The sequence below is a fragment of the Sciurus carolinensis genome, unplaced genomic scaffold (genome assembly GCF_902686445.1).
Source record: "Sciurus carolinensis unplaced genomic scaffold, mSciCar1.2, whole genome shotgun sequence".
Taxonomy (NCBI): domain Eukaryota; kingdom Metazoa; phylum Chordata; class Mammalia; order Rodentia; family Sciuridae; genus Sciurus; species Sciurus carolinensis.
The window spans coordinates 443,221-464,510 of record NW_025920134.1 but is presented as its reverse complement, the minus strand read 5'-3'; positions in this window follow the sequence as shown (position 1 = coordinate 464,510).

Sequence of the window (21,290 nt, the reverse complement as noted above, 5' to 3'; positions counted from 1 at the left end):
TGGAACAATGGCCAGGGTCAACTGAAGAAGATAACCTGGTGGATCCTAACTGGCAACTAGTTTTAAACATCTGCAAGGCATAGTGCCAATGTTACACCATTCCATTGTCATCCACCATCTATGTTTTATTCAGTGTGATATTCAGTTGGGGGAGTGACATTCACCTACTACTCAATGTCAGTCCTGCCCCCTGGAATTGTTGGTAATGTGGCCATCTGATCTTGGGAATTATCCCTTTTGGAGACTCCCAGAAATAATTACAGGCTACTTTTTATGAGCTGCTGAGATTCAAACCATTAGCGTGGTAGAAACTCAAACCATTATGATTTTGAGTTTTCAGTTACTATATCCTCATTTTTTTCCTGTGGTCTGATAACATCAGGGAAACATTCTAATCAGAGATTGTATTAGAGTAGGGGCCCATCTGGAGCCCAAACAGCATTCCAGATTCAAGTGTATTTATAGGACTGGTGGGACCTGCTTATCAACACTCCATTTGCATGAGGGCTTGTGGTCATCTTGTAGGTGGGTCAAGGATCATAAATCAATGTTAAATGGAGTGATTTTCAGAACTGTATAATATCATTCAGATTGTTCTCCATTCCTAATCATACCTGAGTTTTGAGGAAAATCTGTAAAAAGATTTCATTTAGTTTAAATTTGTTCAGCATGGAGCTTATAGCAATCTCCTATGGGAAAAACAGAAACAAACTATCCTGAAGTAGAGCCATGACATCAGAAGAAAATAATTATATACCTTTTTTTTTTTTTGTACTAGAGCTCGAAACCCAGGGGTGCTTCTACACTAAACTAAAGCCCAGTCCTTTTTTTTAAATTTTGAGACAGGGTCTTGCTAAGTTGCTGGGACTGGCCTTGAGCTTGTGATCCTCTTACCTCAGCTCCTGAATTACTGGGACTACTGGTATGCACCATTGCACCTGGCTAACATTAAGAAATATTACCTGACACCATCTAGGCCCAGAGAGACAGGACACTTGGCCATGGGTCCAGAAATGCCTTGTTAGGGGTTTTTCCAGTCCTGCCAAGTTGTAAAGACAGATAGGTCCATGTGTAGTCCATAGAAAGTTTGAAATGTTACAGTCAAGATAAAACTTGACCAGGCCCAGAGGGCACATGTAAATGATAGAGGCAGGTGAGGTAGACCCCCACATCACCTGCTGCTGCAGTTGCACAGGTATCCCTCTGTTAGGTTAAATCTATGGTTGTATTGTAGAAGGAGGTTCTATAAAACCAGCCAAAGTCCAGTCTCGATTTCCAAAAGTGTCAATGAGAAATGTGGGTTCAAACTGACTATGAATGGTGGCTACATTGTATATACACCTTTAGGTATGACCTTGAACAATAGTGGGCAGAAGTTTTTTCCCATAGATAAGCTATGAGTGGTTCAACTGGTCATTCACGTTCCGTGGAGGAAGTGGCCATAGATGAGAATATATGTAGATTCCTGGAAAGTAGTCAATGAAGAGAGGCCTAGACATAAAGGACTGATGGATGAAAGACAAAGAAATCTAGAGAAGAGACATGTGAATAGATAGATGAAGATTGGCACAAAATGTTTCAATCTTCATGTCAATTGTTAACAGAGAATATCCACTATGGTTAAGGTATTTGATGGTTAATTTTATGAGCCAATTTAACTGGGACACAGGTTGCAGAGACATTTGGTCAAATATTAATCTGGATGGGTCTGTGAGGGTCTTTCTGAATGAAATTGGTAGAGTGAGGAAACAAGATTGCCTTCACTAATGAGGGTAGGCCTTGTCCAGTCAGTTGAAGACCTGAATAGAACAAAAAGTTATAGTTGACCTTCCTGCAACTAAGGCATAATTTCCTCCTGCTCGACTTCATTGACATCAGTATTTTTCTTGCCTTTGCTCTTAAATTGAAACATTGACTCTTTCTGGATGTTAAGCCTGCTGGATTTTGGACTAGAAGTATACCATTGGCTCTCCTGAATCTCCAGTCTGCCAACTGCATATCCTGGGGTTTGTTAGTATCCATATTTTTCCATAGAGAGGTAGACAGATCTATAGATAGATCTGGTTGACAGTTGGTTCTATATGATATGCAGTCACTATCCAAAAGTACACAGCTGAATATTGGTCCCTCTCTGGGGCATCTCTGGAGGACTGTGGTGAAGGGAGATCCTTTATGTTGGCAGAAATTTGAAAAATGCACCTGGTTGTTTACTTTCCTTTTACTGTACTTGCCTAGAAATCTTAATTTGAAAAGGAGAAATACTTCTACCAGAATGATGTTTATAACTCCAATTAAATGTAATTTAAGACTACAGTTCAGCCACTTTGGGCTCCTCAAACCCTTGAATTAACAAGCGAAGAAGGGAATTACAGTGTTGGCTAGGATGATTGTTCCTGACTACCAAGGGGGAAATGGACTGCTTTTCCATTATGGCAGTAAGGAAGAATATGTTTGGAATACAGGATAGTTAGTATTACCATGCCCTATGACTAAGTTCAGGGGGAAATTACAGCAACCCAGACCAGGCAAGACTACTGATAGCCCAGACCTCAGGAATGAATGTTTGAATCACCCACTGATAAAGAATCACAACCAGCTTAAGTGCTTGCTGAAGGAAAAGTAAATACAGAATGGATAGTGGAAGGTGGTGGTAAATACCAACTATGACCATCTAACTAGCTATAAAAGTAGAGGAACTGTAATTTTCATGAATATTTCTGTCTTATTTAGTTATGAATATATATGCAAATATCTTTGTTTCTTCTCTTACTATTTTATGGTATAACATAAGATATATTGTATTTATATCATAGTATTTAGTTTTGTTAATGAATTAAGTAGTTAAATTATTTTTGTGGTACTGGAAATTGAACAGGGGTGTTCTACCTCTGAGCCACATCCCCAGATATTTTTATTATTTTAAAAAATTTCACACAGGGTCTTGCTAAGTTACCCAGACTGGACTCAAACTTGCAATCACCCTGAAACAGGCCTCCTGAATGGCATGCACCACAGTGCCTGGATAAGTATTGTTAATTTTATATGATAGTATTTAAGTTATGAGCTATCAAGGAAAAGAGTAAAGATCACTGTATGATCGCCCACCGCCCACAGGGACAATCACAATGCGTATGTTCTTCTTCATCACAGGAACCAAAAGGAGTTTATTCCACAAGTCTCAGACTTATATTGAGAACATCAGTCTATCAGAGAGTAGACTACCAGGAAAGTCAGCCTATCAAGGAACAGTCTCCAGGCAGATACCAGGATTGCCTCATGTACAACAGCCAACCAGAGTTACTTCCTAAAACTTGTATATGAGTGCAGCTATGTCTGGCAAGCTGCCAGGTGCCATCTTAGAGATCAGGCCACAGTGCGGCTCTGGGGCCCTCAGAGCCCACCCCTGACATCTCCCCCTTATTCTTTAAATAAAGAAAAGATGACTTGGGACCATGCCTGTCTTAGGTTGTCCATGGCAAATTACATCCTTACCCGTCATTGGAATTCTGACCTCCAGGCATCAGAACCCTGTCTTAGGTTGGTATGCATTTCCACGGATCTCACCCATCTTTGACTACTGGTCCAGCATGCTTAGCCATACTTGGGGGAATGCGCCTGTCTCAATGGCTGTCAAAACCTGTACTATAGCCCGTCGATGACGTTGGGCATCTTGGCATGCTCTGATTTGGCTGCATATAACATAGGCTATCCTTAAGCAGATAATAATCAGAACAGCTACTGTTCCAGTCCACTGTTTTGTCAATCCCAGTGCTTTAGATAACAAAGAAAACATCTCGGATACCGATGCAACTTGAACCCTGGTGGCATTGACTCTGAGTATTTCAGCTCATAGCTGACTGGTAAAATTATCAAACGTAGATGACCAATTGCCAGTAAGGTAGACAGAGAGATTTTAGATAACAGCCGCAGAGCTAAGGTTATTATAAGCAATAGGGGTGGCACACACTGCTCTTAAAGGATAAACACATCCCAGTCCCAAAAGTTCTTGCAAGATATCCACTTGTTCTTGTAGTAAGTCCACTCTTTGATTTACAAGGAGTATCCCTGCCTTAAAATGGTTGTTTAGAGCTTTTTGAGTCTGTAAGGCTGTAGCTGTATTTTTGGCCAAGTGATTGACTTCTGTTGCTGTAGGTATGGCAGTTGCTAGTGCTGCTGCTGCAGAAACCACTATTGCAGTGACCACAGCCGCTGTGATGCCAAAATCTCTCTTGTCTCTAGATAGTAGTACTGGCAGTTCTGTATCTGTAACAGAGACTGGAACAGGTAGGAAGGTAGGAATACACATTTGTTTGAGGTGCAATTGAGAAGAGAAGAAGTTAAAAACATATAAAAAGGGGGGGGACACACAAACTGGGGTAGGTGGAAAGGTAATATTTCTGGTACACGTCCATGTAGAGGAGTTCCAAGTACATAGCCGAAATGCCCCTCCTAAGAGACTGAAAAAAGATTGTAAGCTAGTATATCCTGAAGCTGCAGTGAAAAGCATCCAATTGTCAAAGGGGTTGACACGTTTCATGCCTAATTGAACATTATTAGTGAAGTTATCATTAGCAGTGAAAGAAGTGAAATTGGGAGTGAAAAAAAAATCCATTTTGTACAGGAGTCGCTGATCCTGCATGTTGACAACCTGTCCTTGTAGGAGGTGTACTGAGTTTAGGATTTTGAAAGTAGTTCCTGTAGCATTATATCTGCGAGGTACCCATCCTGAAAGTAAAACTGCATCTACTGTTAAGTTTTTTATGTATTCTTGAAATGTACAACCATTTTCACCTGGGCAAAAAGAAAGTGTGGCTAAGGGGTGAAAGATTGTCAATAGCATGATCGTCAGGAGTGTCTTTGGTGTCTTCATTTTGTTGATCTGAATTACTTGTTGGTAGCACTGCCACTGGTCGAGTCAGCCATTCAGGAACCCAGATAGGTGACGTTTTATCCTGTGGAAACACACAAACCGAGCCACAGCTCCAGTAAAGCACCAGGTCTGGTCCATTCCATTGTCCAGTAAGAACATCCTTCCTTTTTACCGTCGCTCTATCATGTTGTTTATGATTGCCATGTCTCTCAGTGGCAGAGCGACCCTCATTATCCAGAGTTAAAAAATTTAAAATAAAGAGGCAAAGAGAAAGTTCATCTTTAGGGGATCTGAAGGTCTCCCCTATTTCCCCTTTTTGTTTATAAAGAGTATTTTTGAGGGTGAGATATGCACGTTCAACAATACTTGTCCTTGTGGGTTATAAGGTATAACCCAATGTTTTCATTTTCTACACTTTGGACAAAGACCAATTGGACATTGTCCCCCAGATAACACTGCTCTGCATACCTGTTTCCAATCAGTCTTAACTGCCTCTTTAAAGTTTTTCTAATGGTTGATGGTATCTCTATTTTGGTCCTCAAATACGGGCAGATTCTACAAATTTTGAAGCTCTTTATATTAGGTTTAGCTTTCTACTACCTTTTCCCCTTGTTCTTAAGTTTTCACTACCACTTGGTTATTTCTTTTGGGGGTTCTTTGTATTAGATTTAGCTCTCCTTTTTCCCTTGTTCTTAAATTTTCTGAGTAATTGTTTTCTAGGTTACTACCACTCAATCCTTCCTCACTTTGTTCTCTTTAAGAGTTCTTTTCTGTTGCTATTAGATCCTGTTTATGAAGATTCCCCTGTGGCACATTGAGCAGCTTTTCTTCTATAAACCTGGGCTTATTTCTACTAGAGTTTGGACATATGATCATACAGTGGTTTCCTTATTTTCTAATTCTTCCCCAGTGTTTCTTTCCTTCCCAGAACTTTCCTGTTTTTGGTTACCCCAGCTAACTTCCTCTTTAATCTCTCCAAGCACTTCTTCTACTTGTAATATAATTTTTAATGCCTCCTTTTTGAATTATCCTTTCAGACTGATTTCGTGATATTTCTGAATCCATCCTTCACTGTACAAAGGCCACACTAACAGCAGCACAAACACACAAACAACTCTCAATACACATACTCTGGAGCTCCTTTATGATCCTCTTTATATTTCATCACCTGGCCAGCTATCCTGAGTGCCTAACTGCCCTAGATACAGGGTCCTCAGCTTACCTGAGTACCTAACTGCCCTAGGACAGGGATTAACTGCCCTAGAGACAGGGTCCTCAGCTTACCTGAGTACCTAACTGCCTCAGAGAAAGAGACAGGGTCCTCAGCTTACCTCACTACTTAGAGCAAGACTCTTGAATTTGAAAAATACACAAATACAAAATACACGCATTTTTACACTTCAACTGTAGTGTCCTTTGCGACCTTTAGTTTTTGATTGACCCTATTTGTTTTTACTATCCCTCGCCCTTAAACTGCTCTGGCCAGAGACTCCTGTGAGAGGTTCCTACTTTTCCTGCCGTACCTATTCCCAGAGGAGGATCTTGAATTTTCCCTTGCCCTATTCCTGCAAGTTTCCTCAGTTTCCCCACCATGCAGACTAGTAACATCCATTTGCCATAGATGATTAGGTATCAGTCCTTTAGGATTAACTCCTATAGAAGGTGGTTGATGGACGACTGTACACTGGCCACAAGATTTAATAATAGCACGTGCAGTTTCTTTAGCAATGGGAAACTTCAGTTTTAATGTTGTAGAATTAACATGGAATTATTGATGATAATTTTTGCTGCCTCAAACACAGAAAAAAATGTGGGAATCCTTAGTTGCTATGTCTGCTACATTATTCCCTAGAGTTAAAGGTCCAGGTAAATTGGTATGAGCTCTGATATGTCCAATAAAGAAAGAATTATAACAATCCCAAATCATTTGTTGTAAAGTCCGTGAAGGATAAAAAATAGATTTTGAGGCAATAAGCCCTGCACATTCTAAGTTACTGAGAGCTTGAACTACATATAAACTATCTGAGTAGGGAAAAGGAATGTTTCGACTTTATCTATATAGCAAATAGCTCCAGTCCCTATTTTGCATTCATCGGTGAAAATCACAGGAGCCTTAGGAATAGGTTGTTGTCAGGTAACTCTTGGGAATATTACAGAATTATTACTACAAAATTGTATATAAGGATGTTTAGGAGAGTGAATATCAAAGTTAGCTTGAGTGGAGCATCTAACAACAGTCCAAGAATCCATGAAATTACATAACCAAGAAAGTTGATGCTTATCATAGGGAATAATGATAGTAGCTGGATGAGTTCCAAACACTATGATAAATGATTTAAGTGCCTTTAAGATTACTTGAGCTACTGCTTCAGGGTAGGGTAAGAGAGTTTTATTGGGTGAACAGGCTAGATGGACCCAAAACAATGGACCCTCTTGCCAAAAGACTCCAGTGGGTAGTTTCTTGTTAGGAATAACAATGAATTGTAATGGCTGAGAGAGATCAATACGATCTACTTGGGCCTCATCTAAACTTTTTTGTGTACTATTCAAAACCAGACACGCTTGAGGAGTGAGCTCTCTGGGAGATGTGGGATGGGGATCCCCTTGTAAAATATTAATTGGGCTCCTAAGAATTCTTGTGTAGTACCAACTTGAACCTTTTAAGGGGCTATAATGAGTCCCCATAATTTGAGTTGTTCTATTAATTCAGAGTAAATATCCTTTAAAATATCTTCCTCAGAGTGGCATAATAATATATTTGGAGTATTAAAAATAGGGGTATTCCAAGGAGAAGTTGAAGGTCTAATATGATTTGCTTCTAATTGTTGTTGTACCAGTTATTGGGCTACTTTAAGTTTTTCTAATGTCAGGGGCCACTGAGAGATCCACGCTGGTGTATTGGATTTCCAAGTTATTTTTACATACTTTTGTTCAGTGGCCCCAAGGAAAAACCCAAGCATTGGCGACCTTGATTGCCCTTAACACTAATTGGCTGGGTATTTCCCTGGCCATAGCGGCCTGTCCCCTTGTCCCATTTATGACCTTGTTTTACCATTAGATTTTGAGCCTTTTGGCTATAATGGCCTTCTGTAGTGAGTACTAAATCCATTTGCATGAGAATATCTCTGCCCCATAAATTAACAGGTAAATGATCTAAGACATAAGGTTGAAATATTCCCTGTTGGCCCTCTTCGTTTTTCCATGTCAATACAGAACCATTCCTTTGTGGGCTAGTAGCTACACCCAATCCCCTCAGGGTTTTTTGGGATACTTGTAGAGGCCATTCTTTTGGCCAATCTTTTAGGGTAATAATGCTAGTATCAGCTCCTGTATCTATGAGTCCCGAAAATTCTCTATTTTTAATCTTTATTTTAACCTTTAAAAAGAAAAGATAGTGCTAGATAGCATGTATTACTTAACATCTAAGTTAAATTCTTCATTGATGTATGCATTAAGGTAATGTCAGTTTTATAGCAGTTAGTTTTATATGCAAAAAAGTGACATTTACATCTGTTGCTGATGGACTTGCAGAAATGAACTGGCTCTAGAACATTCGTTTGCATAAGAGACATATCTTTTGGACAGAAAGAGCAAAAACTTTTGTAAATTGTATGATCACCCACCGCCTGCAGGCGGTGGGTGATCACAATGCGTATGCTTTTCTTGATCACAGGAACCAAAAGGACTTTATTCCACAAGTCTCAGACTTATATTGAGAACATCAGCCCATCAGAGAGTAGACTACCAGGAAAGTCAGCCTATCAAGGAACAGTCTCCAGGCAGATACCAGGATTGCCTCATGTACAACAGCCAACCAGAGTTACTTCCTAAAACTTGTATATGAGTGCAGCTATGTCTGGCAAGCTACCAGGTGCCATCTTAGAGATCAGGCCACGATGCGGTTCTGGGGCCCTCGGAGCCTGCCCCTGACAAATTGTACCTCAGAAGTCACTGGAAGCAGTATTAGAATAGTTGAGCATCTCTGCCAGTTTTGTCATCAGCTAAAAACAACTTCAGAGAAGTTGAAAATAAAGCTTCCTACCCTCTTAAGGTCCAAGGAGTCTACCTGGTGTGATTCTCCCAAATGTCTTCTGCTTGGTTCTTGGTGTTTGGAAAAGAAACTTTATTCTTTTATAAGAGCCCAGGTGTGTACTATAGTGGAATGGTTTCTTAACATTTTTTGGACAACAGATCTGAATTTAAAGAAAAGAGCACGTATACATACAAGTGTAAATTATGCATACGTGTGTTTTTGAGCTTGAGATGTAAATGAATATTCACTGTCATATTTGAGAAGTGGGATATGAGTTGCCTATTGACTGGAAAATATATTTAATTTATATATGTCTATATATTTATAAATATAAATGTATTTATTATTATATTTTGAAAATATATTTTATACAAATTTTTAAAACTATATTTATAGTTTCTCCCAATTTTAGGGATAGTCTACTATTGTTATTTTTTCCTACAAATCTCAGATTGTTAGGGTATAGTTGCTCATACTATTCATTCATTTTCCTATCCTGGTCTATCTTTTGTGGTTTCTTTGTGATATGCTTATGCAAAGTGAAAGTATTTCAGATCTTGTATAACTTTTTTCCTTTCAATTTTCAAACACCAAAAAAGAGAACTAATTTTCTGTGAACTATTATAATTTGGCATTATATTATCCATTTAGCTAAATGCAAGATCATTCATGTGTTTAGATCAAAGGAAAATGTCATTTTTAATGAAGGAGGAATATTACATACACCCATATTTGGTAATTTTGGTGTGGTATTGTAATAAGTACATGTTCTTAGTTTATTCCATGAATATTTGTTAGTTCTAAGAGGCACAATAATTTATGACACAATAATGAAAAATTTAATGCAACAACATTGTAAGAATTATAACAAGGTAATGAAGGAGTAAGCTGTGCTGCAGCTCATGAGAAGATCACTGTGGTATGGAGGGTCACTTGGTTTTTTACAGGTAGGAGGGAGACACTGCTGGGTACAGAGTGCTTGGGAGATCAGCATGGCTGCTGAGTAACTCTGGAGCAGCATTGTCCGGTAGAAGCAGATGTTCTATGTCTGTGCTAATACGATAGCTATGGCTACAGGTGGCTACCAAGTACTTAAAAAGTGGCCAGGACAACTTGGAGCTGCATTTTTTTGTCCTAACTGACTTCTGGTTCAGTAGCAACAATGGCTGTCATGGATCAGCCCAGAACTGGTGACTGGTGAGCATCTCCACCTGACCTCTGTGGTGTTCCCAGTGGAACCCAGCAGTTTGAGGTAGAGGAGATATTCAGAATGGATAGGTTGGGATGACAGTTTGAAGGCCTTGGTGTGTTAGAAGAGGAAGACTTGGGAAGTCACTGAAAGTGTTTGTGCTTGCTGTTGGGATTGGAGTAGGTAGAGCTTGGATGGCAGGAGATTTATAAGAAAGCTGTTGAATTATCTGTGTGAAAGTAATTTCCTGGTGAAAGTAGAAGTGGAAAAAGAAGGAGTTTTGCAGGCAAAATGCCAGAGACTGGTGATTGGCTGTAGAGTAACAACAGATGTGAGAGGTGGATCTTAAATTTCCAACCTTAGTAGGGTAGAAATGGTTGTGGAAGGAGAAAGGATTGTATGAATGATAAGTTGGGGTTGACTAGACATGTTGAATTTAAGGTGGGGTGGATGAGAGTTCATCAGGTACATTGCAGCGGCATACCTGAAGTTCAGGGAAGCATTCTGAGCTTTGCTTAGGTAAACTTGGCAGCTGCCTGCTTATTATTCTGAGGGACCCATGAGGAAAGAAACAACCATTGGAGCATTGGAGCCCAGAGTTAGGAGTTAGGAGAAGGAAGAGGCATGCTTGAAATAGACAAAAAGGAAGGAACTGGAAGAAAGGTAGAGAGTTAGAGGAGAGCTAAAACCAGGAAGCTGTGGGAAGAAAATCCAGAGTAGGTCTAGATAGAGATGTAAGTTCAAGGTTCAAAGTGAAGGAGAGAAGGTCACCTGATCAAATGAATGCATTGGCAAGTCTGCAAAAGCAGCAAAATGGGGGTTCAGTTAGAGAAGTGCACACTGTAGGGCTCATGCCAGCTACCAATGTCCCAGGAGGCAAGTCAGTTCCTGTGTCAGTGTGGAGAGGTGAGGGAATCAGCACACAGCATGGGCGTTTAAGAAACTGGAGAAGTTTTGGAAGAACAGTTGTAGATAGTGTTTCAGAGAGTTGAGAGAGGAGTATTCAAGTTCTAAATAGTAGATGAAAAGTCTGGGGTGAGCAGAGGTAGTTGCTGCCTTTAGTGTGACTCTGGCATGGTGGACCTGGGGATAGCAAACAGGCTCAGAGGTGCGACCCTACTGTCAGGTTGCCAGGGCTTAAATCCAGGCCCAGCACTTGTATTTGCAAAGATCCATTAGCTTTTGCTACTCCCTTATCAGAAAGAATAGAGATAATATTATCAGTCTCAGAATTGCTACAGAGATGAAATGAGTTATTGTTCTATATTTCATCTAATCTGAGATGGTGCTAATTGTGAGACATTATTTCCTCTACCACTGAGAGGAAAAATTATCAGTAAGCACAAATGTACCACAAATTGTAAATTTTCATGGCTTCAGTGGTGTTAAAATGTTAGAGGTGTATCTCACAGTCAGTGAAGTGCAGAATATATGAAAGACTTAGCATAGGTCTTGGCATATAATAAGCATTCATATATATTAACTACTTATAAAAATCAATGTTTTTTAGAGTCTAGAATTAAAATATTAATGAGGGCAATATTAAGTTCATCTAGATAAGGTAGCATAATGGACTAAATGAATTCTGAGGAGTTATGAAGTGGGTGTCCTGGTAATGAAATTGTGAGATATCAAGTTTGGGAATTTGTAAATATAGCATTTTCCTGATAGTTCTAGATAAAGGTCTTAAAGAAAAGTGTAGTAATTGAGCCAGGGGAAAAATCCCTTTAATAATTTGAAGAAGTTATTTAAAAATAAGAACTTTTAAAATAGCTATTTCAATTTTTTATTGCTTTTCTTACTGTATCCATTAATTTTAATTTTTTCTTCATTATGGCAACACATGCTTAGTGAAGAAAAATTCTGGCATAAATACTTACCCTCGTGGGAGGTGGAAAGGGAGAAGTTGCTTTCTGTCAGTTTGGGGGCATTATTAGTAGCCAACTACAGAGTACTTCTCCCTGTGCTCCAAAGGCAGAAACCATAAAGTTTCTGCCTCTATAAATTTTTATAGATTTGACAACTTTTATATGATCAAACATACAAACACAGCCTGAAAGATAGCATATTGAAACCAGTTATTGTTCTTTGTAAGAAACTTTAAAAAAATACTAGGAAATACTACTCTAATAGAAAAATATAGGAAAGGGATATGAACAAGTAATTCAAGAATAAATACAAATTACTAAACATAAAATGTACTGGTTTGTTCTGCATAAGACTACTCACTGGCATGGGAATGATATCTTCTCTTTTATTTTGTTTTTCTGTATGGACCAGAAAGTGGGATGTGAAAGTGAACACCAGACTTCCCTCACTGAAGAAATGGCAAGAGACTCTGGCAAGGAGTTTCAGTTTGTATCTATATCTATACATATCTAACCATGTGTATATATCCATATGTATGCATACATACACACACACAGATTGTAGTTGTGTGTGTGTATACATATAGGACTTTCATGACTTTTGAGAAGGAGGCCTTCTCTATCCCATTACCTTGATATTATCCTACTTCCCTCATGACATAATTTTGGGCTTGAAATGTTCTTATTAGAATCTGAGGTATTTCTAACCCTTTCTGGGCTGTCAGTTACATGCATATTTCTCAATCAACTGGCATGATTGATGAACCTTAAAGACACCAGTCCTCTGTAGAGCATTTTCCCATCTACCTATGTTGCAGTATGAGATTTTATAGAGGCATTTACTGATTCAAGTGAGGCACAGTGATGTCTTGGAATATGGATTCAATTATTGAGATGTACTGATTTATGAGGTATTAAAATAAAGAGAAAAATTCCCCCATGTAGTCAAATCTCTTATAAAGTAAGTTAGGCATCAGCATTTGATTTTCCAGATTTTTCTCTTATAGGTAACAGTGGTCATGTGTCTAAAAGTCTTTTCACATGCTGCCCATAAGGAAGAAGTCTGCTGGTGACTAGTAGGGTCCTTATTTACTTAGTCACATTGTCTTTCCTCAGCATTAAGTGGGCTCTTAGCTCACTAATAGACAGAATCAGAATTTTTCTGCATGTTCAGCCTCACCAAATCACCTTTCTCTAATTACCTGAAATATTTCAAAGTTGTGGAAGATGGTGGATGGAGAGCTTGAAAATCTCACCTACAGGTTCATCATTGGCCAGCTACCCAACCATTAGTGTGTTCTGAGTGATAAGTGATTGGGAGTGCATGCCCTGAACTGGTGCATACTGGTCCAACCTATCACTCAAACTCTCTAAGCTAAGTTGGAGAGGGAGGGTAAATGCCAGGATCTTAATTTCATTATAGACACTAGCTTTGTGTGAAAGGGAGTAACAGTGCAGTGAATGTTGCTGTAGGAATTGTACTTTTAGCCCTTTTGAAACTCAGGGCAGCCGATTGTATGTAGCTCACTATGTCCTCAGTTATAACTTATTGTTGTGCTTTTTGCCCATTACTGGCTTCACAGTCTGGCATAATTAATAACAACCTCTTTATTTCCCCTGTATTCAGGTTTATGCATTCTGGACATTAGTTAGTTCAAGCATGAAGGAAACATTTGATTGATTTTAAATGTTTTTTTCTGTTAAATGAACAGAATCAAATATCATTTAAATGATTGGCACAAAAAATGATATAGGATTTATTTGCATTTAAATAGTGGAAAGTAGTCTAAATGGTGTGGTCCAGATATTGCTCTGTGTTCTAGGAAAGTATTTAAAAAGAGCACATCCTGAGTGTGGGGTTTTGCTTTTTAAGCTAGCAATAAACAATTCAGCAAGTACTTCACGTGCTAGTACCATGCATCCATCATGGGGCCATGATTGTAGAGGAGAAGACAGTACAATATTATTCTCTACTTTAAAGAAGCAATCTAACTGGTAAGAAGAGATGATAGCAATATAAAAACGTTAAATGACAAACCTTTGTTGTGATGTTACTTGGTCTTAGATTGAAGGTATTTCACTTCCAGGTGGGATCAGGTCTCCCGATCAAGGGATTGGGAAAGAAGTTTGATGTAATTGGTAGAACTTTCTCTGCCTGCTTTTCTTCCTTAGTTCATTCTCAGCAAGTTTTTGAGTGTATGTTTATACTTGTATTCATAGCATATCACATATATAGCTTGATAAAGTTGGGATACAGAGTGTAAATGTAGGATCTTGTAACTCTGAGGAACAGTATATACCTGCTTATCTAGTCTGACTTCTGTTGGGATGCCTTATTTCCAGGTATTCCACTAACTCTGGACCTAGTCCCCTGAAGATATGGGCAGAGTCTTCTGATCTTGGTAGTTGGTACCATGTGGAGCACAGTGCTGCCCACATCTGCATGTCAGTCTCATGAACAGTTCCCCACACTGAGGGGACCCTCTTCCAGGGTTATATTGGGAAGTTTTTAAAAAGTCCCCGGGACTACACTACACTAGTTTCTCACAGCTTCCATGTTTCCATTTTTATGTTTTTAAAAACATGCCCGGAAATGTGCTCTGGTGCCTGTGAGTGCTGTGGGTATAAGCCATTCAGGTCTTCATCTCACAGAAGCACTTGAGAGACAGAGGAACCTGTCCTAGGTGTTCAGGCATGCTATTTAAGAGCCAGTCTGACTTTTGCTCCCTCTTTTCCCTTTGTGGAGAAGAGAGAACAGCTCTGTGTCTTTGACATGTTCCCCTTTTTCTGGAAGCAGCCAGTACTTCTTTGATTCTGAGTCTAGAAGTGCAGCTACACAAAGTTGCTGAGGTTCCAGAAGGAGGAGAGGGAGAGTGTGTAATAGAGCCATGTTTGCCCAGCAGAGCCCAGGAAAGGTTCTAACTGTCATACTGGGGATGAGTGGGTAGGAGGAGGGGCCTCACTGCTGGCATCATGTAGGTAGAGGCCTGTGAGGCTAGCTGGTCTCCTCATGATGCTGAAACCAAAAGAGCTGGAGTGGAGGATGTAGAAGGGGTCGGAAGGCAGGTGGATAGCTGACCGTGCAGCTGTCATAGCTTACATGTTCAATTTCTCTCCCTGCACTCCTTACCCCTCAACCCCAGTCCTCCAGAGTCCCAGGAGCACTGCTACTTACAGCTGTACACCAGGCATTGCAGTGAATACTGTAGTGTTTTACTTTATTGAAATGGAATATTTGATAAATATTACCCAAAGGGGAAAATGAGTCACTAATTTTTTGTATTATTTTGTTTGTTTTCCATAAAGGACCTTAAAAATAATCCATGAGAATGTAAAGAAATTGAATTTCTTAAAAAGAGTTTAATTTCAACATTTCACAGACTCATCATAAGGAAAGGATATTAAGAGATCAGCACAGGCATGAACTGTTGATGTGAAGTCGAGGTCCAATTTCCTCTTGTCAAATTTTAACTTAAGTCTTTTCTAAGCTCTTTAGATGAAGATTAATTTAATTTTGTCATTGCTGCCCTGGTAACATTGTTGGTTTTTACATGTTCTAGAAAAGTGGGAAGGTGTCATGAAGGAAAATGACAAAATGAAAACAAAAAGACAAATAAAAGTTGGGAAGGGAAGTATTAGAGGGATGAAAACAAAATTAGAAGTGAATCTTTGCTTGTGGATCCTTCAGCTTTATCATCAGGAAAGGAGGAGCTTGCTAGGAGGGGGGGGTGGGAGGGCCTAGGCACAGTCCTTAGTGTATCTGACCCTCATTTTTGTTTTCTCTAAAGTAGTGCTCACAGGAGCTTCATCAGGATGGAGAGAGGTGACACAGGTCAAGTGCCTGCATGATGGTGATGGTGGGGAGTATGCGGGTATTTTCATTCTTTTTGAAGACTTGAACTGTGTTCAAGATTCACAGGGACTGGCACTGGCCCTGGTGATATTTCCCATAGATCGATTGCACAACACTCTTTCCCTTCAAAATTAGTGGCAAGAGTGATAAGTGTTTTTTTCAAGCTGGGATGTTTCAGATACTCTCTAAAAAGGCCTGTTTCTTGCTGATACTATAAATTCCAAGAGGAGGATAGAGTGAATCACATGTTAATGGTTTTTGTAATATGAGAAAACTGTGAGGGTTAGCTGTCATCCACTTACATATTTTCCACAACAAGTTTTGAATCTTCAACAGGCAGTTCTGTCAAATTTACTATTCTCTCAATCTACATAGTAGCTTTATCATAATTCTAAGACTAATAGAAGTAGTTAAAAGATTTCTTGGTTAAATCATAATGTATTCCAAAGCAGCAATTGATTTTTGCTGAGGCTGCTTGGGAATATCCATTCCATTTTTCATATCCCATGGTGCAACTGGTTGATAGTTAATTGAACTCATTTAGATTTTCATTGCAATGTGAGCAACATGAAGCTGGGGATGCATGGGAGTTGCAGTGGTAGCAAAGGAAATGGCACAGGCTGTTGGCCATTATGCCTGAACATGTGTTCCTCCATGGGTGAGCAGCCCAATCATGCTGCTATGATCTTACCACAGGGCACCCTACTAGATGTTTCCCCATGCCTCTCATGAACACATTATTTCTGTGAGCATGGTGGCAGGAATGGTATCATTCTCCTCTTTATTCTGTACATCTTTTTGTTGGTAGTAAGTACTTAGATAATATTATCAGTTATAGTTTTTGTCTTAGATGTTGAACCCATACAAGAAGAGAACTTGAATTCTCAAGCCTTTGCATAGCAATGAATTGGTTTTTCAGTTCTGATTGGTAAGTCTGTCACTGTAGGGAAGTTATGGGATAGGAGTGGACCAAACTTGACATCAAAGGCACCAAAGGCCTAGATTTATGGTACAGGTCCACCTGGTTCTGTGGACAGTGTTTATCTATATCGGAAGGGTTAGTTCTCTAAAAGTAGGGGAGAACTTTTCTTCTTTTAGTTCTTAGCTTGAGGGAGCTCTTACTACTCAGGAAGAGGGTGCTTTGGAGGTGGTCAAGTGAACAGTTGTTAATCCACTCCAATTTTTGGCAGGTTGAAAACCCGTGTCATTGATTGTCACATAGGGTGATATCTGGCTGATCTTAATGTCTCCTTCCCCCAGTGGTTATATAAATGTTGATTTCTAGACATTTTATTTTTCCAAGTGCTGATTTGTATATTAGAAAAGAATCATGATCAAATTACTCTTGGAGATATTTGAATAATACAGAATGTTTTTTCTTAGACATTTATGCATTAAGTATTTCAATGGACATTTGAAATTTTAGCAGAAAGGGGACCTGAATGGGAAGAAAACTTTCTTTTTTCTCTTTTGTTAAATGAAACTTTTGATCATGTAGCTGAACTGCTTAATGAAAGAGTACACTCCCATCCATTATCCCATGCACCCAGAATTGGGTCACATGTTCCACCACTGGGTACAGGATGCAGTTCTGTGAGAATCCCCATTCTAGTCTTGTCTTCTGTTTGTGCGTGGTTTCTGTTTCAGGAATTTTATGATGTCTCTGGAAAAAAACTCCTTGGGAATCATAATCTGTTTTGACATTTATACTTTTGTTAGAATTGCACAACTGACTTCAGTACCTAAATGAAATCAAGCAGTAATGGAAGTTGCATTAGAGTTCCCTTGGTCTATTCCCCTTTGGCACTTTTTAATGTTTTAATTTAAGTATCATAGGAAGCAGGAATTAACTTCATCAGTCCTTGAACCCTAAAATTGGATGCTAGGCTAGATCACATATACCTTTCCATAGTGCTAATTAATATCACCACTGCTCACTTTGTGCAACTTACCTCCTACCTCCAAGGTATTTTCCATCTCCATGGCATCTAGTGAGCATACAGCAGAATGGTTTTATGTTGAAAAACACTGAACTACAAAATTCAATAGTTGGCTCATTAGCACTGTGAAGCCCCCTTGTGCATCTGCTTTAGGAGCTCAGGTCTTGCGTTTTCTAGGTACTCGTAAGATCAGTCTATCTGTTTAAGAAGTTAGATGCCTGGCATAAATCTGGGCATATGTGTACAATTGGTTTATTGAGTTAGTATGAAGTTTTTTTTCTTGAATAACTTATCCAGCTGCTAAACAGTTTCAAAGCAAATTAATTGATAACATGTGCTTTTGTCACTTAAATCTTTTGATCTTTATGCCATGATATTTTACCATTACTTAAATCAGAGTAGTGAACCAAAAAACAAGTGAGGTGAAAGGTGAACCCCTTGCCTTAGTGACTGTAGGCCACTTATCTTCAGTCAGTTGCCATTTTTATAAGGTAGGGATCTGGTTTTTGTTCCCTAGTCATATTTTTGATCCATGTTTTATCTGACTGAATAATTGTGTCCTCAGTATTTAATGGACTCATTCATACTGTCTACTTACCTGGTTTCCAGGCCAGTGCAAGAATTGTAAAACAGCCTCTCACTGAGGTTGATAGAGTGTTGGCCATTTTTTGCCTTCTTCTCCCGTCATCTTCATCTTAAAGATTCAGTCATCCCCTGACATCTGTGGGTGTTTGGATCCAGGATCCCCAAGGATACGAAAATATGCATGCCTGAATTCCTACATAAAATGACCTAGAATTTGCATGTAACACATGCACCTTGTTCCCTATGCTTTTTTTTATTTTAAGCAAATTGGGTAAATGTTGTTTCTGTTTGTACATGGAGTAACAGCATACCATTTGCATAATCATACATTTACATAGGGTAATGATGTTTGAATCATTCTGTTATTTTTTCCTTCCCCCCCACCCCTTCCAACCCTGTTTTCTCTCCTTCCTCCATGCTTGCCCCCCTCCCACCCCCCATTATGTGTCATCATCTGCTTATCAGTGAGATCATTCGTCCTTTGGTTTTTCGAGATTGGCTTTTCTCACTTAGCATATTCTCCAATTTCACCCATTTGACTTCAAATGCCACAATTTTATTATTCTTTAAAGCTGAGTAATATTCCATTGTGTTTATATATATATATATATATATATATATATATATATTTATACCACAGTTTCTTTATCTATTCATCAATTGAAGGACATCCAAGTTGATTCCACAATCTGGCTATTGTGAATTGAGCAGCTATGAATGTTGATGTGGCTGTAGTATGCTGATTTTAAGTCCTTGGGTATAGACCAAGGAGTGGGATAGCTGAGTCAAATGGTGGTTCCATTCCAAGTTTTCTAAGGAATCTCCACACTGCTTTCCAGAGTGGCTGTACTAATTTGCAGCCTCACCAGCAATGTAGGAGTGTACCTTTTCCTCACATCCTCTCCAACACTTATTCTTGCTTGTATTCTTGATAATCACCATTCTAATTGTGGTGAGATGGAATCTTAGTGTAGTTTTGATTTGCAATTCTCTTATTACTAAAGATGGTGAACATTTTTTCATATGTTTGTTGATTGCTTCTAGATCTTCTTCTGTGAAGTGTCAGTTCTTATCTTTAGTCCATTTGTTGATTGGGTTATTTGTATTCTTCGTGTAGAGTTTTTTGAGTTCTTTATATATTCTGGAAATTAGTTCTCTATCTGAAGTATGAGTAGCAAAGATTTTTTCCCACTCTGTAGGCTCTCTCTTCACATTGATGATAGTATCCATTTCTGAGAGAAAGCTATTTAGTTTGATTCTATCCCAGTTATTGATTCTTGTTTTTATTTCTTGTGCTATGGGAGTCCTGTTAAGGAAGTCTGGTCCTAAGCCAACAAGTTGAAGATTAGGACCTACTATTTCTTTTATAAGATACAAGATCTCTGGTCTGATTTCAAGGTCCTTGATCCATTGTGAGTTGATTTTTTTGAAGGGTGTGAGATAGGGGTTTAGTTTCATTCTGTTGCATATAGATTTCCAATTTTCCCAGCACCATTTGTTGAACAGGCTATCTTTTCTCCATTGCATATTTTTGGCCCCTTTGTCTAGTATGAGAAAATTGTATTTATTAAGGTTTGTGTCCCTGTCGTCTATTCTGTACCATTGAGCTACCTGTTTATATTGGTGCCAATACCACACCATTTTTGTTACTATTGCTTTGTACTATAGTTAAAATTCTGGTATTGTGATACCCCCTGTTTCATTCTCCCTGCTAAGGATTTCTTTAGCTATTCTGGATTTCTTATTCTTCCAGATGAATTTCATGATTTCTTGCTCTATTTCTGTAAGGTACATCATTGGGATTTTCATTGGAATTGCATTGAATATGTATAGCACTTTTGGTAGTATGGCCATTTTGACAATATTATTTCTGCCAATCCAAGAACATGGGAGATCTTTCCATCTTCTAAGGTCTTCCTCAATTTCTTTCTACAATGTTTTGTAGATTTCATTGTAGAGATCTTTTACCTCTTTGGTTAGATTGTTTCCCAAGTATTTTTTTTTTGAGGTTATTGCAAATGGAGTTGTTTTCCTCATTTCCCTTTCAGATGTTTCATCTTTTGTGTACAAAAATGCTTTAGATTTATGCATGTTGATTTTATAGCCTGGTATTTTGCTGAATTCATTGATGAGGTCTAGAAGTTTTCTGGAGGAGTTTTTTGGATCCTCTAAATATATATTCATGTCATCAGCAAATAGTGACAGCTTAAGTTCCTCTTTTCCTATTCATATCCCTTTAATTTCTTTAATTTGTCTAATTACTCTTGCTAGAGTTTTGAGGACAATGTTGAATAGAAGTGATGAAAGACAACGTCCCTGTCTTGTTCCTCTTTTTAAAGGGAATGGTTTCAGTTTATCTCCATTAAGAATGATGTTGGCCATGGGTTTAGCATAAATAGCCTTTACAATGTTCAGGTATGTTCATACTATCCCTATTTTTTCTAGTGTTTTGACCATGAAGGGGTGTTGTATTTTGTTGAACGCTTTTTCTGCATCAATTGAAAAAACCATATAATTCTTATCCTTAAGTCTATTGACATGATAGGTTACATTTATTGATTTTATGGATGTTAAACCATCCTTGCATTCCAGGGATGAACCCCACTTGATCGTGGTGCACTTTCTTAATATGTCTTTGGATACAGTTTGCCAATATTTTGTTAAGGATCTTTGCATCTATCTTTGCATCTATATTCATCAAGGATATTGGTCTAAATTTTTTTTTCCTTGCTGTGTCTTTTCCTAATTTGGGTATGAGGGTGATATTAGCTTCATAGAATGAGTTTGGTAGGGTACCCTCCTTTTCTATTTCCTGGAATACTTTGAGAAGTATTGGAATGAGTTCTTCTTTGAAGGTCTTTTAGAACTCAGCTGAGAATCCATCTGGTCCTGGGCTCTTCTTCGATAGTAGGTTTTTAATGGCTTCTTCTATTTTGTTGTTTGATATTGATC